The 18,704-nt window shown below is 41.6% G+C and overlaps 1 protein-coding gene and 2 long non-coding RNA genes across 12 annotated transcripts in view; 1 reads left to right on the forward strand and 2 right to left on the reverse strand.

The window, feature by feature from the left end:
* TMEM14A (transmembrane protein 14A) overlaps positions 1 to 3,403 on the reverse strand; it is a 30,904-nt gene extending 27,501 nt beyond the window's left edge. For 7 of the 8 annotated variants that reach the window (XR_012126299.1, XR_012126298.1, XR_012126297.1 and 4 more), the window contains exons 1-2: positions 3,229 to 3,402; positions 876 to 962 (exon numbers count right to left, since the gene is read on the reverse strand). The gene's annotated coding sequence lies outside the window, so the exon portion shown is untranslated. Of the gene's footprint in view, positions 1 to 875; positions 963 to 3,228 lie in introns of all 8 variants that reach the window. The other variant, XM_037002784.2, reaches the window with a different exon arrangement.
* Positions 3,404 to 5,885: 2,482 nt separating this feature from the next.
* LOC108394475 (uncharacterized) lies at positions 5,886 to 10,857 on the reverse strand. Of its 3 annotated transcripts, XR_012126273.1 has the most exons (4): positions 10,615 to 10,857; positions 8,855 to 10,107; positions 8,531 to 8,655; positions 5,886 to 7,117 (listed from the first exon to the last, which is right to left on the reverse strand). It is a non-coding gene; the product is annotated as an uncharacterized lncRNA (long non-coding RNA). The 3 variants fall into 3 exon arrangements; XR_012126274.1 differs by having other exon boundaries at positions 8,879 to 10,854; XR_012126272.1 differs by having other exon boundaries at positions 8,855 to 10,851.
* A 122-nt stretch (positions 10,858 to 10,979) lies between these two features.
* LOC118969215 (uncharacterized) overlaps positions 10,980 to 18,704 on the forward strand; it is a 45,751-nt gene continuing 38,026 nt past the window's right edge. The window contains exon 1 of the long non-coding RNA XR_005057151.2: positions 10,980 to 11,337. This is a non-coding gene — a long non-coding RNA (uncharacterized lncRNA). The remainder of the gene's footprint in view (positions 11,338 to 18,704) is intronic.

The following is an 18,704-nucleotide window of genomic DNA, read 5'->3' on the forward strand; positions in this document are numbered from 1 at the left end:
CCCCACCAACAAACCCCAACGGTCCTCTACAGCCCACCTCCCTCGGAACCTGTTCCCCTTCTTAACTAACTTCCAGGCTTGTTAACCACTCCAGCTTGTACCATCTAACTGGTCTGGAGCAAATTGCTTTTCTACCTCTCAATTCCCTGACTTGATCAACTCCATCTTGGAATTCTTTCATATTCATACAGACATTTGTTCCCCCGTCCTCCTCATACCGAAGAAAAGAACAGGGGTAACATGGATGTTTGTTTGCTGACAGAACCAAAAGATTCACTCTGAGCATGTTTGTCACTAGCTTTGTTATGAGACAGCTCTTCTGTGGTGGCAGACAGCCATGCTGTCAATGCTGCATCACTGAAGAATATAATGAAGCCCTGCCTGATACAAACTTAACTGGAGTTGTGACCTCCTACTGTGTGCATGCTAGCAGCAGCTGAAATATATATCCATGGGTGAGAAGTCCCATGGAAATTCTGCTCAGGGTTCTGTAAACGTAGGAGAAAGTGTGCTGACTACAGGAAGGTGACATGCGCACTGGTCATTAGTTGGCTGGTGGTCCACACCCCACCCCTAACTTCAACTCCACTCAAAGTTGAAGGGACTAGATGGGATGAGCCTTAAATTTCCTTGCAGCTTTTTAAATGCTAAGATTCTCAGTGGTGCTTTTATATCTTCAGTTTTGTATGGGGAAAATATCTCTGTACGTATGAGACATGATGCATCAGATATCTTTATTATATTTTTACAATTTTCTCACGGCTCATCAATTAGGTTAACCTGGGCTTCATTCCCAGGAGCAATAGGTAACAAAATAGCCCAGAAGAACAGAAAAGGGGTTTTGAGCTTCTTTCAGAGAGCAGGCTAGCACTTACTGCGAGGAAGGGCCCGAGGTGGAGGGAATGCCAGGCACAGGAGATGAGGGCCCTGGACAGGAGGCAACACTGGAAAATCCTCAATATCTGTGGGAAGAAGAGTCAGGAAGGAGAGCTCATCTGTGTCCAGGATGTGGTGCAGGGGGACAGAACATGCAGGAAGGACCTGTGTTCAAAACCACCACTGTCTGAATGGTGAACAAACAAATAATAATGATAGTAATGTTTTGGTTGCCGTATGCTAGGTAGGCATCACTCTAAGGCCTTCCAGAAACTCATGTAATTATTTTCACAACCCTCTGACATAAGTACTAAAATTGTTACCCCCATTTTCCAAATGAGGAGACTGAGGCACAGAGAAGGCACACAATACTACTGAGGTCACACAGCAGAGCCAACATTTCAGACTCTGAGAAGTCTCATTCCTAACACTTAGCAATCATACCTCTGATAACTGAGTCAGCAGCCTAAAGAGAGAATGCAAATGAAACTGAGGTTTTCAAGCGTTTTAAGTTCTGAATTAATCACTTTTTCTTGGACTTATAGCTTAAAGTGGTGACCACACTGTCGTTCATCTGGTGACTTAACCATCTTCAGCTCTATGAGCACTTCATACTCAGTCCCACTTACTGTCTTTCTCAGAGTTAATCATATTCCACAATGTATGTTTGGCTTCAAACCTGATGCCACTGCTTACTAGCTGTAAAACATCAGGCACATTCCTTAGTCTCTTTGTAAGATGGTTTCTCCATCTATAAAATAGAGATAATAAAACTATCTACTTATAGAGTTGTGGTAATTAAATGAGTTAATATTATAAAGCACTTAGAACAGTGCCTGGCACATACCGAGCATTCAACACATACTAGCTGCTCTAATAATGATTCTTCTTCTCTTTTATCCCTACATCCATTTTTAAGCTTGACGTGTGTAAGGCCATTACTGTAACAGCAGATGGAGAAAACAACTGAGGTGGGGTAATTTATGATTTAGGCATTCAGTGAACCAAACCATAGAACTACAACTTACACTCGATCCCATTTAACAACTATTTATTGAGCATCTTCTGTGTGCAAGGCAGCAGGAAGCAAGGAAAAGCCCTCAGACACAGCCCTGGCCTTCAGGACAGTATAGCACAGTGAAGGAGGTGGATGCATGGATGAGCCTTACCAGGAGGGGCACCTAACAAGGTCTGGAGCCTCAGGGAGGATTCCTACAAAAGGCAGAGTCCCAAAAGGGAGGCTGGGGAGAACAGGAGTCAGTTAAGTGAAGAGAGTGGCAAGGAAGGGTATGCTCAAAGCCGAGGGAGAACATGTGCAAAGGCCCAGTGGCATGAGAAAACATCAGTATATTTTCAAAACGCACAGAAGTGCGAAAACAGATGGGGCTGGTGAGAAAGACAGGGCTGAATCACTCATGTAAGCCCTGTAAAGGACAGTGAGAGACACCTTACAATTAATTTAACTCCAGCAAGCATTTCCTGGCTGCTGCAGTGGGAAATAGGTTGAGGTGAAGCAGGAAGATACGCTAAGCACAAGATGAAGGTAGCCTGACCTGGAGAATATGACAATGAGGGTGGACAGATTGGACAGAGGTTCAGGAGGTAGTATTAATGAGCCTGGATGTGGGGACTGTTGTTTTAAGAAAGCAAAATTCTGTTCTCAAAGAGAAAATTCAGACAAAAAGCAATCACCGTTCTTGCTCCTTTTCTATTGTAGGGCCAGTATGATCTGCCCAGAACCATACACGAAGGCCATGCCATACACACGAAAGGGGTGGAGGTGGGGGATGATGGGCGGCACACATCATAAGCTCCGCTTGCAAACGTGATGCTCATCACATGGAAAGGCCAAAAAGCATCTTGGGTGCAATGCAGCAAAATTATTTACTGCACCACATACAAAACCAGGTGACAGAGCCCTGTCCTACCCCTAGCTCCCCAAAATTTGGGGAATCATCTAAGAGATTTTTGTAAGCTACTACATAAAAAGTATTTTCACATGTTGAGTATCAACAGTTACCTACATTTGAATTCCCTGGGGCTCGAAAGACATTTTCAAATGTTGTCTGTTTGGTCTGGGGAAGGTTAAAATCCTGCCAAGCGTTTTTGCAATGGTCTGAGGGGCTCTGCCGCCCTCCCCACCTCTAGAATGTTAGGAGGGAGGGCCGGTGGGAGATTCAGGACCGCGGGGGCAAGAAATTCGGAGCATTCCCAAGAGGAGGGAAGCGAACCCTGGGAAAGCAGATCCACCCTGCGAAATCCTCCCAATGGCCTCCGCATCTTTACTTGTGACTGCGCTCCTACCAGAAAATTCAGGCCAGTAAGGTCTCGCTTGCACGGCGCGCAGCTCACCTGCGACCCGAGCCCCCTCCACTGCTAGAAAGGAAAAAGTCGGGAGTCAGTTGCGGCAAGCTTCGCACCTAGAGGCCGGAAGTGTTCCCAGCAGCCGGCGCCTCCAGACGCTCAGCTCTAGCCTTCCGAGGGTTCCCGGTTCCGTGCGGCGCCTTGCCTGCTGCGCGCATGCGCCGCGTCCTCCTCGCCTGGGCCCCGCCCTGCCCAGGCGCGCCGGGAGGAACCAGGCCAGTTAGCTGGACAGCCGGGATCCCCCGCGCTGCGGCTGCCCCAGCGGCCGCTGGGCCTGGCTCCGTGCTCCGTCTGCAGGGAGTGTCCTCAGGGAGTGCGTCTGGGGTGTAAAACCGGGATCCCAGAGGCGAAAGGGTTTTAGTTCATTTACATCAGGGACAAATGTGGGACATCTCAGCAATCCTGGCCTTTTACATACTCCCAGCAGATTGTCTCCTTTTTCAGCAGAGAGAGCTAAGGTTCAGAGAGAGGTGATTTAGTTGTCCACAATCTCAGCTCCTTAAGTGGGTGGGGTGCAGAGGTTGGAACCCAAATTTGGTTTCAAAGCCTGAGCGCCCTTCATGTCACCACACCATCTATGAGGTCCTCTAGATGTGGTGGGGAGATCAGGATCCTGGTTTTATCTTTCAAGACCAAAATTTGGTGGGCTTAAGTAACTGAAGAGAAAGGTATAGAGTGTTAGACCTGGAGGCACTTTAAATTGTGTCTAGTACTGGGACAATCCGTTTGCAGGAAAGAACCTTAAATTGATTTGGAATTGTTTTGCCTTCTAGTTAGCATACAGTAACTCTGGCCCTCTTTCTTATATAACAGCCCTTCAGAGATTTGAAGGCAGTCATCAGCAGCTTTAAGGGTGCTATGGGGCTGGCAATAGCAGCAGAATTTTAAAAAAGAGAAACTTAAGTACATTAAATCTCTTGAAATGTGCTCAACCTATTTCTTGCGCTTACAACTGTTTCAGGGAGGAAATACAGCGAGAGAATATACCCAATAATGTCATAGCTTGGTAGTAACGGGGTAACTACACTTAGTGTGGTGAGCATTTAATGATATATATTAAATATTGAATCACTATGTTGTAATTGAAATCAATATTATATTGTGTATCAACTATATTCCAATAAATATATAAATGTTAGCCTCCTCCCCTCCAAAAAAAAAAAGTGTTTCAGGGAAGTAATGTGACTGTATCTAATCTATGAGAAATCTAAGTTTGTCCAAAGGACTTCATAGGATTCCTGAAGATAAACAGGGCAATTGATGGCAGGCACTGTAATGTGGAGTACAGGAAGTGGTAGGTTCTCCCAGCTCTACTTCCCATTCCCTTCTATGCCCATCTTTAATACAGCCTCCTCTCTCTTTGTCTCTTCCAACTCCTAGGATACTTTGCCTATTTAGAATAAAACTAAAAAGCCTTTTGAAATGCCTCAGTATCTTTAACTGATGTGAACCCCAACCCCCAACTCCTGCCCCATAAACAACTTCCCCCACACCTCAGTGACTGGATTTATAAGATTCTGCTCAGACTCAATGCTCTCTGAGGTCACTACCACCCCTGTCATTGAGGTATCAGAAGCTGGAAACAGCCTCATGATATTTCTACTCATATCATTTTCACTGAAACCTAACAAAGAACAATTCTTTGTTCATTAGGGGAATTTCATATTCTTGGACATGTGGGAACATGAAAGTTCTTAGGCAAGGAGACCATTGTCCTCTCAACTCATAGCCAACAGCTGCCACCTATTCCAGCTAATGGTAAGGCTAGAGCATGAGGTGACAGTGCAACAAAGCCTATTTACCTGAACCTATTTATAAAGCTCTCTCTTCATAATCCACAGCAGAGACTCTAAGCCTCCAATGTGCCGTCAGCCCCTTTGACAGTTTGGAGAAAAGCACAATAAAATACACAGGATTGCCAAGGAAGCCAATTTTATTGAAGTACAGTCATCAAATTATCAACATTTCAATCTGTGATATAATAGATTCACTTCTTTATTAAATTACAAGATCTAGGCATGAGTTTAAAAAGTAGCATAATTTCCAAGTAGTGGTGCACCTAAACATCTTGAGGTATCTGCAACAGGTGAGTATCTGTGATTCCCAGTAATGTGAGAGTCGCAGGTACTAATACTGCTGTGGTTTGTTGCCCATTTTCCTAATGGGAAGAAATGCAAAATTTTAGTTAGAATTAGCAAAAATAGAAATTTTTTTCCCATCCAAGTTCTCAGATAGCCTGATTGCCATCCCCAGGCCTCTCTGGATTTGTAGAACCTCCAACCTCTAGTAATGTAGGTTTCCATAAGTTGCATGTAGGTGGAATTGGAGAAGGGGAGAGCAAGGCTGAGGGTCCCACTGACAGACTGGCTGCTCAGGCAAGACCTCACAGATGGCCGCTTACACCTGTCTGTGGACCCTATGTCTGGTCCTCATTCTCAAATGTTCAGAGATGCAGTTTGTATCCATTCTTCCAGGGATGCCCTGGCTTTAGGAGACCGATTTATAAAAACCAAAGTCACAAGGGACTTAACTGATTTTGAAACAAACAAACAAAACCTGCTTCAGGTCCTCAGTTCTTCTCTTCTTCCAGTTCTCACTTATCATTTTGGCCTCTGCTCATCAGTAAAAGAAATTTTGAATGAACATCCCAGCATATCATATTGTTTATTTCTAAATTAGACACATACTGCTGTTAATATGCTATAGATATTTTAAATACAAATACATAAATCAAAATAAGACTTTAAAAGGAGAATGTGAACATCATAGGATTAAACAGATATTTCCTATGTTTAAATTAAAAGTGACATTATTCCTTTCTGTCCCATGATGCAGTAGAATATTTTTATTCTTTCTTCTTTTCCAGTAACACTTTTCTGAACTGCTTGCAGCCATTAGGACATCCTTCTTTTCTTTTATGTAGTGGTAAAAACTGAATACAGTCAAATGTGAAACCCACTCTGACTTGCAGCTCTGGCTCTGCTCAAGCCTACATTGCACTGATTCCTAGTATCAGTCCAATGTGATGACATTACGCTAAATATTTGCTCAATGAAAGTGTTTGAGTGTGGAATACTTAAGATTTTACTTCCTAGCAACAGCAAATTTTTAGCTTTGTAGGTATTAGTTTCCATTTCTCTAAAAATGTCCACCCACTTTGTATCCACAGGCTTGTTTTGATAGCCCAGCTGTCTGTCAATCAAGTCCCTTGCATCTGTAAATTCATCACATAGGCCATCTATGTCTCAGAAAGCCATCATCCTTAAACACTCCGATGCACACTGGATGTCGTCATAAGTTAAACATCTTCTCAGGGAAAATGGTTTTAAGGCACAGAGATAATTTGAACTGGTGAAATTCAAGTTGAATTCCAAATAAGTTAAAGTTTTAGTAAAGAAATTAAGAAAGTCCTGTTTAACCTGGGTGCCCCTTTTTGGTGACTTTTTCTTTCTTTCTTTTTTAGTTCTGCAGCAGTCTTACTTCCAAAAAAAGGACTCCTTTTTCTGCTGTATAAGTCTTTCTCTCAACCTATACATAACATCAAGCAGCTCAGGTGCAGTCAATTCATCCTTTTTGAGGCACTTTATGGCCTCTTCAAAGATCATCAAACAGTTTTGGAGAAACAGCATATACATTTCTGTTTTACTGTAATCCTTTTCTCCATTTTCATCCTCAATGTATTTCCAAGTCAAAGAAGGACATTCTTCTTGTCCCACATTTTGAAAGTAAGGTTTTATGGGAGGCCAACATTTTAGCATCTTTTCAATGGCTGGCAGCAATGATGTCCATCTCAAAGGCACATGTCTAAAAAGGTTATCTCCTTCCACTTCTCTGAAGTCAGAAATTTCATTAAGTGCTTCTGCATATTTTGAAGATCCTGAAAAGTGAGTAAAAAAAAAACTTTCATTATGGAAGTCTCAATATTTAAGCAAATGAAACCCTTTTTAGCAGTGTTGTATACAAGATGTGCAGGACATTGAACAGCTAAGATCTTTTCATTTTCTTTGGTAAAAAGTTTGTAGACTGAATGGAATTCACTAAAATTTACATTTGCCCCATCTGATGAACCTGCAGAGAGATGAGGTAAGTCTAGTTTGTATTTGGACAAAATATCAATGATCTTCTATTTTATGATGTCAGCTGTTTCATTAAACAACTCATAGAAATCAAGGAGATGGATTGAAACTCCACTTTTGAAGTCAAAGTACCTAAAAGTGAGAAGGAACTATTTTGTTGCCATGATTTGGTGCATTGCTTGAAGTTGATACAGTGTAGAAAGCCAGATTGTTGGTGAGAAATGACAAAATCAACTCCACACTATAAGGGGCTAACACATGTTAGCAAAATTTCTTCTTTAGTTTGCCCAGAGGACATTTTAGTTGCAACCTGAATCAGGTTTTATGGAGCAATCAAGGGAGCAATATGATAATGCATGTTTGTTTGTGTGGTATGACTAAGTTAATTCAACAGCTGCTATTTTTGACTGAACATCGATGTATTTACAGGAAATGAAAACACTTTCGATTGGTTTAGAGGCACCTGCCTGTCTCATTCTGGACTTGTGGGACTTGGTCCCATATGTACTTCTGCTTCCATTTCTCCACCATACTCAGTTCCAAATTCTTTCCTGCATATTGTGCAACATGCTCTGTTCTTGTTATCTGTCTCCCGGACCCAGTTGTATGTGTCCTTCCATTTGTCATTCAAATAACAGTCGTTTAGCCTTCTTTTTCAGGAATGGGATCATGCTTGTGCTGGTATTATAATCATTCTCATTATCTGACCTCTTAGAAAACATGGACATAATACTCACAAAGTTAAAAAACCATGCTAGCACTATTCTGATACAAAAACACAACAGTTAATGCACAGGCAAAGTCAGGGACAGGCTGTTAATATTCATAATTATGACACACTTAAGTCACTCTGAGTCATGCAACATTGGATAGATAAACCATTATTGTGAACTGCAAGTTGTGGATGCCAATATCAGTGGTCAGGAAAAGTGGGCGATAGCTACTACAGGAGACGCATAATCTGTGCCATATCCATTTGACACTAAAGATGGTGCTTCTTTCAGCTTCTCTTTTTTGGGCTGCTGTATGGGTTTTATACTTTTCCTCCAAACTTCCACACTCATTGCCAAAAGCCAGGACCTTTCATATTCCAGAGATGGGGTTTCCTGGGACATAATACTTTCAGTGCTAAAACTGGGATGACTGGGGACTTATTAGGTCCCCACTAATCCAAGGGGCAGGAAGGCAGGTCTACAGAGCAGGAAATTCCTTGCCTTCCGCAGATGGTGTGGAACTTCTCCGGAGTATTTCTCACAGGTTCCTCTTCTTTAAAGGTGATGAAAACAGAAACTTGTCTTTTGCTGGACTCTGGATCCAATGAAAACACAATGGCCTTGATCTGAAAATGGAGGCAAAGGTCAGGATTGGTACCTCCTCTGACTCTGGACCTGCAGGGAACACACTGAAGGCACCTGAAAGCCAGAGAGGAGGGAGAAGAGAAGCACAGCCCCGCTGAGAGGGCTCCAGGCGGCCAAGTCAGAAGGGGAAGAGTCAGACAGAGGCCAGTGGGGAGCATACTACCCTGGGGAGACACTCACCTCCTGAGTCATTAGGAAACTCGCCAAAGTACTCCCCTATCTTCTTGGTGGCAAGAGATCCTTCTTCGTGGCTGTGAACTTTTTGGGGTTCATGCTTCTGGTCTAGGATCTGATCCAGCAGAAGAGTAGGCTGACCAGTTGTCCAGGTTTGCCCAAGTCTGAGGAGTTTGGGGACTTTTGGTGCAAAAACCCAAAGTGAGGGGTTTCCTGGGAAGCAGGACTTTTAGTACTAAAACTAGATGGAAGGGATTTCCCAGGTCGAGGGACCTATAATAACACTGAAACTGGAGACTCTGGGGTTTCCCAGCGTGTGGGACTTCCAGTGCTAGCACTGGGACAAGCCCTTCGGAGAAGGGGATCAGGGGGACTCTGGTTCTAGTTCTCACTAGCATTTCCCAGCAGCATTCCACTGGGCCGATCCCTTCTCTTTGAGCCACAGACCCCCCCACAGGTGTACAGAATGTTTAATCCCTTCCACACACACCACACTCTCCCTGAGCCTGACTTCCCAGTTTTCTCTAAACCTGAAATCCAGCCAGTTTACCTAAAAGCGCATAGGTCAGTCCTCACTCCCGTGGAGAGTCTGCCCATGCTATGTGCCCTTTTCCTGTCCTGGCAGTCCCAATCCAAGACTTGTTTTCTCCAGAAGTAAAGCAGCTGGGACTTAAGAGGGCAGGCCAATGCAGGGCTGTTGGGCTTGGAATCACCACCGTTTCACCCCCTTTGCGATGTCTTCTAGTTACTGAACCTTCTCTGGGCCTTAATTTCATCCTTGTAAAATGGCACCTACATAATGCTTACCTCATTGCATCCTTGGATGCTTCTCTAATCCTCACATGTGAAGTGCTCAACATAGGCAGAAGAACAGATAATAAAAGTCCATTATCCTTTTTCTGGGCCATTCCAACTCATATACCTCTTACTCCTCCCCTCCACTTAAATCTATACAAAAACAAGTTCTTAAATTCTGCTTCCTCCGGAGCACTTAGTCATGTGCAGCTCAGACACACCGCTCATGACCCAGGAATACTATTATCTTGGAAACACACCCTTACCCAAGGATCCTTGACGAAGTGCTTACCTTCCCTTTTCTACCCTGGCTGCATCTTAAAGAGGATGAACCAGGATCCTCTTGATCTTCCAATGTAGGGATCCCTCTTTGTAATATGATCAATAATGTCTCCAAATTTGGTAAACTAGTCTTTGGACCCCTTTTGCTGGGATCCCAGCTCAGGCCAGCAATAAACACTTTTCTGAAATAGTAGGTGAGACACATGGCAATAAGAAGTCTTACAAGGAATCCCTGAGTTAAGGATCTCCCAAAGCTCTCCCTGACAGATTCCAAATAAAGCCACCATCCACTGCAAAGGTGTACATCCATCCGCCCTAAGTCTGTAAAAATTCTACCTCTGAAATACGTTAACAAATCCACACTGACCCTCACAAAATTAAAGACCACAGCACCCCAGGCTGGGAGGGGGTAAAGAACGGGCATCTTGGCCAGAGTGTAGGCCCCTGGGCACTTGTCACATCTGCGAGTTTGTTTTTTTAAAACACTCTTATCAAAGTGCTATGGTCTACCCCTGTCTTCCCCTGTGCCCAGAGGTCACTCTCAAGGAACTTGGGCTTCCTGCTGTCAGACAGCTCCCTTCCCAGCTGGAGGGGGACTGAAGGGAGGGAGGATGAAGGGAGGACGGAGGCCTCGGCCAGGATGGCAGGCCCCGCGCGACCCCAGCTCAGCTCCCGGTCTGCGGGCACACCTTACTCGGGTCGCCTCCTTCTCCACTATCTGGCTCAGGACGGCGCCCAAGTCCACTTGACAGCTCCAGCCGGCTCCGAGTCCTTGTTCTCGGCCTCAGCGCTGTTCTGGCTCCCGGTGCCTTTGGGGACGGCCTCGTGTCGGTTCTTAGCCGGGAGGATTCATTTCCATGGGCTGCTCGCCCTCACCTGCGACAGACATGCTGGGCCGATCGCTCCCCTCACTGCAGCGCACACACTGCGGACCTCCGAAGCCACCTTTATAAAGCCCAAGTCGGGGGCGGACCCACCTTTCCCAAAGCGCATGCGCACTGGCTAGACCGTCCTGTCACTCAGCCGTGAGCCGGCATCCCATTGGCTTCAACGGCTCGCGCTCTGAATCCGCGGAATTTGTCTTCTGAGAGCGCCGCGGAGCCGGGTCGCTGCAGGGGATCCCAGAGACCCGGACGCAGGACTGTCCCAGGCCGCCGGGAGGCCGGGGAGGCACCCTCCGCCCGATGATGCCGCAGCCTCTCGCCCCATCGCGCCGGCCTCGGGCTTCTAGGCAACTGAAAAAGAGCGAAGAGTAAGACAAAGGCAGTTCAAATCCTCGAAGCAGAACAGCTAAAAGCAAAGTCAAGGGAAGCAAATATAAACGAGAAAGTTTAATTAAGCAAAACTTAGTTTTTGCAGAGGCAGGGCAAACAACTGGAATTCAAGGTGATGGAATCCAGAAAAGATAAAACGTGAGTCTAATGTCAAATTTAGGATATTTATGCCGATTTCTATTTAGACCTCGATAAGCAAAAATTCACGGCCAACCAAGCTTTTCTTACTTGATTGCCTTTGCTGTAAAAAGGCAGCAGGGGGCACTAGATGCTCTAGTTTCATTCAGGCAGGCTAGGCGTTTTTGCCTTTAAAGTTATTTTCAAACATCAAATAGTTTGCTCTTAGAAAACAGAACGGTTATAAATGGGGAAAAACAGGGTTATGGTCTATGTAGAAGAATGTATGAAAAAGGTATGTTTTCTTCACTACAATCTATTGACTAAGGAGGGCAGTTGCCTGAAATACTGTGGTGTGGCAAAGGTGAGAAAGGTCAGTTAGGCAAAGGACCTGAAAGGGACTGGGAGCCGGCTTCTGCCCTGCGGTCACTCCACACTGCCCTGCCTCACTTTCAGAGTCCGCCTCCCAGTTTGAACTTTTGCCAAAGATAGGGGGACTTTCCGTGCTAAAACCGGGACTAAGGGGTTTCCTGGTATTGGAGACTGTCTTATAAACAAAGATAACAACTAACATAATGAGCATCTATTGAGAGCCAGCCATCTTCTAAGCTTTTTACAGGTATCACCTTTCTTTAATTTTCACAACCCTCTGAGGTAGAGACCATGTCATCTGCATTTTACAGAGCAGGCAACTTGCCAAAAGTCATGCAAATGGCTGAGAAGCGTCAGATACAGATTTAAGGAAAGAGAATGCTTTCAGGCGCTGCAGTCATTCTGCCTGGGTTTGAATCATGGCTTCGTTGTATACATTGTTAGTTCAGGATAATTTAGGACTGCCACACAGGAAATACTCAATAGTGTTTGCTATTATTATTAAAAGAGTCGTCCTTGCTCTCCGATAGCCTAAGTTCTACTTTAAGACGTCAGTAAGATTCACAAAGCAGCAGAGTCCTTTTGAATGGATGAATGGGGCAGATAATAGATGCATGTAAGTGTTCAGAAGAAGGAACAGTTGTGAAACACACTGGTCAGGTCTGAGTTCCAGGTGCTCAGTGTGGCACCTGCTTACAATTCAATCTGAGCAACTGACATTAGCCTCTGATCCTGAATAGCTCGAGATAATCATTCCATTCTTTGTAGTTGATTATCATATGGGTGTGTCTGTTGAACTAAAAATAGAGTCCATTTTTATTAGTCATTAAAATTCTCTTAAGATTATTTACTTTTTTAGCTGGAGGAAGCATTTGTTAATCTATTCATTTTTCAGTTAGCACTTATTAATTTCATAAATAGTTATCTCTTAGATGTCAAGCCCTGGAATAGGACTTGAAAATAAACAGGATGCTGAATCTGAGACTGACTCTGGGATGAGGGGGATGGGAAGGGATCCTCTTTTTATTGAAATCTGAAGTCCGAGAGGGAGTCAGCAGGCACAGAGTCAGGGGAACCACACTGAGAGCAGCCGGAATGGCCTGAGCGAAGGCCCGTGGTGGGGAAAGGGCTCCGTACTTAGTGAGAACCAAATGAGGGTATTAGCTGAGCAGGAGAATTGTGAATTAGAAGCGGAGTGGATCGGCTTCCCGATTAGCTATGTTCCCAAAGAGCTGGGGCTAAGTATGGTTTCTTGCTCTGCATCTTCTGTTTAAGTCATATGGACTGTGCAGTGTCCGGATGTGGCTGTGTGGAAACTATTGCACGGGGTGAGAGGTAATCTTTGTGTGCAGCTTGTTTTTCATTGGTTGCCCTTAATGAATTTAGTGCTATGGAATACACTTAAAACCAGACGAGCTTCAGTCTTCAAGACTCCTCACTCTTATTTTGCTTAATTATAAGAGAATTAAATTCTTTTCTATGGTAAAATAGGTTTACATGCATTCACTAGCTACATGTCTAACCTTATCTCACCCAAGAGAGATTTCTTGGAAATAAAAAACAAAAGCAAATATTAAAGATAGCTCAATCTTTCCTATCCTATTAGTCTCCATGGAACCACTGTTGTACTTGCAGTACTTGGAGGGTAAAAATAAAAAATAAAATTGGCTGAGGGAGAAAGAGGATTTGATGGACAGGGTTAACTCACCTATCTTCTTCAGATCTCTTTGAGCAAACAACCTTTAATGCAATACAAATGGCATCTTTGAGGGAAAGCAGATTATCTTATCTGATAAGGCTCTCTCATTACATTAGTGTTGCTTTGATAATACATTTTAAACAACGTTTTTAATTAAAAAGAAAAAGTCCTAAGAGAAGGCATAGGCTGAAAAATAGGGCCTGATAATACTTGAAAATATGCAATTGAGAATCATTCTAAAAATCCTTTCCATAGTGCAGTGGGACTCATGGAAAAGGTGAAATTGGGTCCAAGTTTAATGATAGGAAATATTCAATCTTTCTTTGTTTTCTTTGTACAGTTCAGTCTAAGAGTCTGTTATAACAAACTAAAGTGATATCCTCAACAAATTTCTTGAAAAGAAAGGCGGTGAATAGTAAACCATATGAAATGCAAATCAGGTGTGGGTGGAGGGTTTATTTTAAAACAGAACAACACCCTTGCAATGTCTTGGGCAGGCTCTGGCAGTATTTGCATAACTCACCTTCTCAGGCTAGATTTAATAAAGATGATCAGGAGGAAGGTGGAGAAGTAGAAATTGCGTTATTTATGAAATGACTTAAAAAATTTCGGTAAATTATTCCAATTAATAATGTTGACTGGAATATGAGTGGTCATAATGTTGGCTTTTAGGCTCAAGTTCCGTTAATGAAGCTTCAAGGCTAGAAGCCTGCCAGATGAGTAGGACATGGCCAAGGCTTCTTCCTCAGGGTGCCTGGGGCTGTGGCCGAAATGTATTAGGATGCGTCTGTGCGGTCCCTTCTGCAAAGATGTCTCTATAGACAGAACTCCTTTTTCTTTCCTCTTCTGCATGATCTCCTTGGAGGTATCTGAGATGCCTAATTTAGTGGTTCCCAAACTTACTGCCCATTGGAACCACTTGGTCATTTTAAAAACTACTGATACCCGGCTCCTACCTCCAGATATTGTAATTTACCTAGTATGGGCTGCAACCCAGATACGGAAAGTGTTTCCTACCTCCCTTCCTCCCTCCCTTCCTTCCTTCCTTCATGTATAATTGATATACAATACTATATTGGATTTAGGTATATAATATGGTGTTTCAACAATGATGTACATTATGAAATGCTCACCACAATAAGTATAGTTACTATCTGTCACCACATAGATATCACAATATTACTGTCTATGTTCCCTATGCTGAAATTTTCATCCAAAACTGAAATAAATATGTCATTTCATCAAATAATGACTTATTTATTATATCACTGGAAGTTTGTACCTCTTTATCCCCTTTGCCAATTTTGCCTCACTCTACTCCCTCATGGTAACTACAAATTTGCTTTCTGTGTTTATGAGTCTATTTTTTTTTGCTTGTTTATTTTTTCATTAGTTTCATTTTAAAGATTTCACATATAAATGAAATATAATATTTGTCTTTCTCTGTCTGACTTATTTCATTTAGCAAAATACCCTCTAGGTCTATTCAGGTTGTCACAAAAGTCAAGATTTCATTCTTTTTTATGGATAAGTAATATTCTATTGTGTATATGTGCCACATCTTCTTTATCCATTCATCTCCTGATGAACACTTAAGTTGCTTCTGTATCTTGGCTGTTATAAATAACATTGCAATAAACGTGGGTTGCACATATTTCTGAGTCAGTGTTTCTATTTTCTTCAGGTAAATACCCAGAAGTGGAAACTGGGTCATATGGTATTTCTATTTTTAATTTCTTGCAGAACCTCCATACTGTTTTCCATAGTGGCTGTACCAATTTACATTCCCACCAACAGTACACAAGGGTTCCCTTTTCTCCAACACTTATATTTCTTGACTTGTTGATATTAGTCATTCTGACTGGTGTGAGGTGACGTATGTCTTCTTTGGGAAAATGTCTATTCAGGTCCTCTGTCAACTTTTTAATTGGATTACTTGGTTTTTTTTTTTTTTTGGTATTGAGTTGTATGACTTCTTTGTATATTTTGGGTATTAACCCCTTATCAGATTTATATTGAATAAAAGTAGTGAGAGTGAGCATCTTTGTCTAGTTCCTGATCTTAGAGGAAAAGCTTTTAGTTTTCTCCATTGAGTATGATGTTAGCTGTGGGTTTGACATACATGGCTTTTATTATGTTGAGACATATTCCTTCTATAACTACTTTGCTGAAAGTTTTTATCACAAATCAATGTTGAATTTTGTCAAGTGATCTTTCTATTGAGATGGTCATGTGATTTTTTAATCTGTTTATTAATGTGGTATATCACATTGATTTGTGGATATAAACCCTCCTTGCATCAGAATGAATCATACTCAGTCATGGCAAATAAACCTTTTAATGTATATGTGTGTATTGGATAATGAGTGTATGATTTGCAAATATTTTCTCCTTTTAATGTATTGTTGAATTTTGTTTGCTAATATTTTATTGAGGATTTTTGCATCTATGTTCATCAGAGATATTGGTCTGTAATTTTCTTCTGTTCTAGTATTTTTGTCTAGTTTTGATATCAGGGTAATTCTGGTCTCATAGAATGAATTTGGAAGCTTTCCTTTCTCTTTAGTTTTTTGGAATAGTTTGAGGAGGATAGGTATTAACTTTTCTTTAACTGTTTGGTAGAATTCACTTGTGAAGCCATCTGGTCCTGGAATTTTGTTTGTTGGGATTCAATTTCAGTAATTTCTCCTTAAATTCTGAATGATAAACTCGCTAGATAGACCATTCTTGGTTGTAGGTTTATTCACTTTGAATTTATCATGCCACTTCCTTCTGATCTACAAAGTTTCTGCTGAAAAATCAGCTGATAGCCTTATGGGTTTTCCCTTGTATGTAATAGTTGTTTTTCTCTTGCTGCTGTTAAGATTCTTTCTTTAATCTTAATTTTTAACATTTTATTTGTTATGTGTCTTGGTATGAACCTCTTTGAGTTCATCTTGTTTGGGGCTCTCTGTGCTTCCTAGGCCTGGATGTCTGTTTCCTTCTTCAGGTTAGGGAAGTTTTCAGCTGTTATTTTTTCAAATGATATTCCCATGCTTTCCCTTTCTCTTTTTCTTCTGGGACTCCTATAATGTGCATGTCATTATGTTTGATGCTGTCCCAAAAGTGCCTTAACCTACTATTTTTAAAAATTTTTTCTTTTTTCTGTTCAGCTTGAGTGCTTTCATTGTCTTGTTTTCTGGATTGCTAATCCTTTGTTATACATCCTCTAAACTGCTCATGATTCCCTCCTTTTCATTTCATTTGTTGTATTCTTCAATATTGGTTCTCTTTTATATTTTTTTTATCTCTTTATTGAAATCTTGCCCGAGGTCATCTACTCTTCCCTGAAGCCCAGTGAGCATCTTTACCATTACCTCAAACTCTTCATCAGGTAGATTGCTTAAATCCATTTCATTTAGTTCACTTTCCGAAGTTTTGTCTTGTTCTTTTGGCTGGAGCATATTCTTCTGTCTCCATGTTGATGAGTGTTTTTTTTTAATTAATTGTTTTATTTGAGATAATTGTAAATTCATGTGTTGTTAAAAAATATTTAACACAGAGAGATTCCTTGTACCCTTTACCCAGTTTCCCCCCAATGGTAAATCTTCTAAACCTGTAATATAATATCATTACCGGAGTATTGGTCTTGACAGAATCAAGATACAGAACATTTCCTTCAGTAAGAGGATCCCTCCCTCATGTTGGCCTTTTATAATCATACCCACTTCCCTGCCCACTTCAACCTCCTCATTAACCTCTGGCAACCATTAATGGATTGTCCATTTCTATAATTTTGTCAATTCAAGGATATCATATGAGTGGAACCTTTTAATACATAACCTTTGTGGATTAGCTTTTCTCACTCAGTATAATTATCTGGAGATTCATCCAGGTTGTTGCAGCTATCAGTAGTTAGTTCCTTTTTATAACTGAGTAATTGTCCATAGTTTGTTTAACCATCTGGATTATTTTCAAGTTGTGGCTATTAGGAACAAATTACTGTAAGCATTTGTGTACACATACATTGTCATTTCTCTAGGATAAATGTCCAGGAGTAGAACTGTTGGACTGTTTGTAGCTGCATGTTTAGTTTTTAAAGAAAATGCTGAACTATTTTCAGAGTGGCTATACAATTTTACATTCCTATCAGCAATGTATAAGTGATCCAGTTTCTCTGCATCCTTGTCAGCATTTAGTACTATTACTTTTTTGTATTTTAGCCCTTATGATAGAAGCGCAATGGTATAACATTGTGGCTTTAATTTGCTTTTCCCTAATGGCTGATGATGTTAAACATCTTTTCATGTCCTTATTTGCCACCATTTGGTGCAATGTCTATTCATGTCTTTTACCCATTTTATAGTTGGATTTTTTTGTTTTTACTGTTGTATTTTGAGAGTTCTTTACATATTCTAGACACTAATTGTTTGGCACTTGTGATGTGCAAATGTTTTCTCCATTCTGTAACTTCTCTTTCCTTGCTTTCAGTAATCTTTCATAGACCAAAAGTTTTAAATTTTGATGCAGTCTAATTTCTCAATTTTTCCTTTTATGGACTGATGATATTATTCAAGAACTATCCAGCATTATGAACTGAACAGACATTGCATCAAAGAAGACAGGATCTGTAAGTCCGGGGAAAGGAAATCCCAGGGCAAAATACCTCTAAAAACCCAAATCAGTCAAAGGGAGAAATAAAGTTTAAAACCCATTTATTGCTTATAAATTGCAGTCCAAGCCCTTTCTCTCTTTCCTTCTCCAGCAGAAGCAAAACCGGCTCTCAGGTACAGATAAGCCCTCCTTGCCCAGGTAATTACCCACTGATATGGAGATGAACTTCTCTCCACCCCTGAGGAATGATGCAAATGCACTAAAGCCATACTTCTTTCCACCTTTGAATGCCTATTGATATGCAGATGTACTAAAGCCAGGGGAGATACTCTGGAAATGTTACAATTTTACCTACAGGATCCTTCATTACAAAATACTTTCATGTTAAACCTTTCCAGCCAGATTAAGATGTTCTCTTCTATTTTCTCCTTTAGTTTTGTTGACTTTTTATAGATGTTTATGGTTTCAGAGATACTCCATGGACATACAGATAGGCTTAATGCTTCCAAAGACTCTAATGGTGAAATGCCTGTTGCTTATCAGATCTTGTGTATGACATTATAAACAAGATCCTCTCAGAGAAAGAGATCTCTGCTTGTAGGCATATGGAGTTGATGAGTATGAGGGTTATTTCTAGGGTCACACACAGGCCATACAATCTCACCAAATAAATAATTCATTGTGTAAAGAGTAAAAGAACTGTTGCCATGATGGGAAGAGGTCA

This window comes from Manis javanica, chromosome 16 (genome assembly GCF_040802235.1).
Source record: "Manis javanica isolate MJ-LG chromosome 16, MJ_LKY, whole genome shotgun sequence".
In the NCBI taxonomy this organism is placed as follows: domain Eukaryota; kingdom Metazoa; phylum Chordata; class Mammalia; order Pholidota; family Manidae; genus Manis; species Manis javanica.